A 4,791-nucleotide genomic window follows, 5' to 3' on the forward strand; every position below is an offset into this window, starting at 1 on the left:
TCAGTAGATACTGGGATCTGCAGATAAATTTTGAATCACAGCTCCCCCCTCAAATAAAACTCAAAGCTGCAAAAGGTATAACCCTCAACCTACAGTCCAACCTCAGAATTGAAAAAAAACAGAAGATTCACATAAGGAAGACTAGGAGATTGAGCAAACAGAAGCAAAAATGAACCCCATCACCCCTGAACAACAGATTTAAAGACGACAGAGGGAGGAAAAATAAAGGAAAAAGTGGGGAGGCAAATCTACACAAATGAAGAAAAATCAAAAGAAGAATATAAGTCTCACACAGATCTCTGGGAGATCAGATATTGAGAAAACAGACTTAGGAAAGCAAACAATGAAGAGTCCTCAGAATGACTGGTCACATACTACAAACCCAGACATCAAGACATTAATAGAGAGAATAAAAAGAATTGAGGAGAAACAAAAGGAAAATAGGAAGGAGTTGATAACTGAGATAACAGCAGTAAAGAATAATGTGATTGAAATAAATAACAAACTAATAAGCACGGAAAGCAGAATTAGAAAAGCAGAATACAGAATCTCAGAACTAGAAGACCAAAATATAGAACTAAGCCAAACTATCAAAAACTTAGAAAAGAAGATTAAAAAGACAGAACAAAACTTTCAAGAGAGAGCGATTACTTCAAGAGAATGAAGCTAAGAGTAATCGGGCTTCCTGAGGCAGAAAGAGAGAGATCACCCATGCAAAAACATTCCACGAAATTATTCAAAAAAACTTCCCTCACCTCATTAATGATGTGAAAATTCAAACACAAGAAATGCAGAGCATACCAGCAAGACAACAAATGAGAAGACCAACTCTTAGGCACATAATAATCTGCCTGAACAAAGCAGGTATAAAAGAAAAAATCCTAAAAGCAGCAAGAGAAAAAGGTCAGACTACCTACCAGGGAAGACCAATCAGAATAGTAGCAGATTTATCTATAGAAACACTTCAGGCTAGAAGAGCTAGGAGTCAAATATTCAAAGTTCTCAAAGATAAACAATTTCAACCAATAATAAACTACCCAGCCAAGCTAAGATTCATCAGTGAGGGAGAATTAAAATATTTCCCAGACATCCAATCCTTAAGAACTTATGCTGCCTCCAGACCAACCCTACAAGAAACTCTTAAGAAAGTATTAAACACAGAAGAAAAGAGAAAAAGAACAACAATGTTCTTCACAAGAGTGCAGGAAAAAGATTGAAAATACACATGAACTGACCCCAAAAAACAAAAGACAAAAAACAAGTACAACAACAACTTAATAAGAACATCATAGTCAGGCTCGGAGGCTCAGCCTGTAATCCCGCACTTTGGGAGGCCGAGGTGAATGGATTACCTTAGCCCGTGGATTCGAGACCTGCCTAGGCAACTTGGTGAGACCTCATCTATACAATAAGTCAAAAAATTAGCCAGGCGTGGTAGCGCGTGCCTGTAATTCCAGCTACTTGGAAGGCTGAGGTGGAAGGATCACCGGAGCCCAGCAGGTCAAGGCTGCAGTAGCTTGGGAGTGGCCACTGCACTCCAGTCTGGGTGACAGAGTGAGACTCCAACTCAAAAAAAAAGAGAGAGAGAAAAGAAAAAAGAACATCATGACAAAGATAAACCTTCACATTTCAATAACTAGCCTGAATGTGAATGGACTAAATGCACCACTGAAAAGACAGAGAATGGCAAAATGGATAAAATACCATGAGGCAACAATATATTGTCTCTAAGAGATTCATCTCACCAGAAAGGACACTCACAGACTCAAAGTAAGAGAATGGGAAACAAATTTTCAGGCAAACGGAACACAAAAGAAAGCTGGAGTTGCAATATTAATCTCAGACAAAATACTCTTTAAGCTATCAAAATTCAAAAAAGATAAAGAACATCACTATATAATGATAAAAGTTTCAATCCATCAATAAGAAATATCCATCCTAAGCATATATGCACCTAATATAGGAGCACCAATGTTTGTAAAACAACTTCTAGGCAAACTTAAAAAAGAGATTGACACTAACACTATCATAGCTCGGGACTTTATTTATTTACTTATTTATTTTTGAGTTGGAGTCTCACTCTGTCTCCCAGACTGGAGTGCAGTGGCCGCTCCCAGCCACCACAGCCTCAACCTGTTGGACTCTGGCGATCCTTCCACCTCAGCCTTCCAAGTAGCTGGAACCACAGGTATGCACCACTACACCCGGCTAATTTTTTGATTTACTGTAAAGATGAAGTCTTGCCAAGTTGCCCAGATGGATCTCGAACCTGCGGGCTCAGGCAATCCAGTCACCTCAGCCTCCCAAAATACAGGATTACAGACTGAACCACCGAGCCTGATAGCTCGGAACTTTAAAACCCCACTCACAACCCTAGACAGATCATCAGGACAAAAAATCAGCAAGGACACCCAGAATCTCAATGAGACTCTTGAACAAATGGACTTAATTGATACCTACAGAACACACCACCCAACGACCACAGAATATACATTTACTCACTACCACATGGAATGTACTCCAAGATTGACCACATCATTGACCATAAATCAAACATAAACAAATTTTGTAAGATTGAAATTTTGCCATGCACATTTTCAGACCACAGTGGAATAAAAATAAATATCAACACCAACAAAACTTCCCTAAAGTCCAAAAAGACAGGGTCACTAAACAGCATGATGCTGAACAATGACTGGGTCAACACTGAAATCAAAGAAGAAATTGAAAGGTTCCTGGAAACAAATGAAAAGGAAGAAACATCTTACCAAAACCTCTGAGATACCAAGAAATCAGTTTTAAGAGGGAAATTTATATCTCTATGAGCACACATCAAGAAAATGGAAAGATCACAAATAGAGAACCTAACAAATCACCTAAGGGAGCTGGAACGAGAAAACCACCAAAACCCCAAATTTAGCAAAAGAATCCAAATTACAAAAATAAGAGCCCAAATACAGGGCGTAGAAGACAAAAATATCATAGAAAAATCAGCAAAACAAAAAACTGGTTATTTAAAAGAACAGCAAAAGTGATGGGCCTCTAGCCAGATTGACCAAGAAAAAGCCAAAAAACACAAGCAGAAATACCAAAGATCAAATCACAACTGACCCTGAAGAAATACAAAAGATTATCAGAGATTACATGTACACCTATATGGAAACACACTTGATAACCTAGATGAAATGGAAGACTTTCTGACATCCCACAACCTACCCAACTTGAAATAAGAAGACACTGAGACACTGAATAGACTAGTAACAACCCAGGAAATTGACTGTGTCATACGAAAACTACCTACAAAAAAAAAAAAAGCCCAGGACAGGATGGCTTTCCAGAAGAATTCTACAAAACATACAAGAAAGAGCTGATACCAATCCTATTGAAAGTATTCCAGGCAATAGAGAAAGATGGAATTCTCCCCAAATCATTTTACAAGCTAACATTACACTGATACCCACACCAGGTAAAGATGCAACAAAGAAAGAGAACTACAGACCAATATCCCTTATGAACATTGATGCAAAAATCCTCAACAAGATTCTAGCAAATCATATGCAAAAACACATTTCAAAAATTACCCACCATGACCAAATAGGCTTCATTCCCAGGATGCAGGACTGGTTCAACATTCGCAAGACCATAAATGGCGTTAAATACATCAACAGATGTAGATGCAGAAAAAGGTTGTGACAAAATCCAGCATCCCTTCTTGATAAAAACCCTCAAACACCTAGGTATAGAAGGAACATTCCTCAAAATAGTAAGTGTCACTTATGACAAACCCACAGCTAACATATTGCTAACTGGACAGAAACTAGGAACATTTCCCCTGAAAACTGGAACAAGACAAGGTTGCCCACTCTCACTTCTCTTGTTCAATATTGTGTTGGAAGTCTTAGCCCAAGCAATTAGACAAGAGAAGGACATCAGGGGTATCCAAATAGGAAAAGAGGAAGTCAAGTTAACCCTCTTTGTTGATGATATGATCCCACATCTTGAAAATACAAGAGAATCTGTCAAAAACTTGCTTGCACTGAAAAAGGACTTTGGCAAAGTCTCAGGGTACAAAATAAATGTGCAAAAGACAGTTGCATTCCTATACACCAACAACAAGCAGGCAGAGACCCAAATAAAAAGCCAATCCCATAACAATAGCCACCAAAAAAGTGAAATACCTTGGCATCTTCCTAACCAGAGAAGTGAAAGACCTTTACAGTGAGAATTACAAAACACTGCTCAAAGAAATCCAAGAAGACACAAACAAATGGAAAAATATTCCATGCTCATGAATAGGAAGAATCAACTTTGTTAAGATGTCCGTCCTACCAGAGACATTCCACAGATTCAACGCAATATCCATTAAGTTGCCAACATCATTCTTCTCAGACCTGGAAACAACAATACAGAAATTCATATGAAAATATAAATGACCATGAATAGCCAAAACAATTCTTAGCAAGAGAAACAAAGCAGGAGGTATCACACTTCCAGACTTCAAACTACTATGAAGCTATAGCAATCAAAACAGCCTGGTATTGGTAAAAAAAAAAACAAGCACATAGACCAATGGAACAGGATAGAGATTCTGGAAGCAACGCCTCAATTCCTCAACCAACTAATCTTTGAGAAAACCTCCAACAACAGCTACTGGGGAGAGGAAAACCTATTCAGTAAACCGTGCTGGGAAAACTGGCTGACCACATGCAGAAGATTGAAACAGGACCCCTACCTATCACCATTCACAAAAATTAACTCTAAATGGATCAAAGACCTAAATGTAAAACCTCA

Source organism: Carlito syrichta, unplaced genomic scaffold (genome assembly GCF_000164805.1).
Source record: "Carlito syrichta isolate Samal-C Ts95f unplaced genomic scaffold, Tarsius_syrichta-2.0.1 Scaffold303229, whole genome shotgun sequence".
In the NCBI taxonomy this organism is placed as follows: Eukaryota; Metazoa; Chordata; class Mammalia; order Primates; family Tarsiidae; genus Carlito; species Carlito syrichta.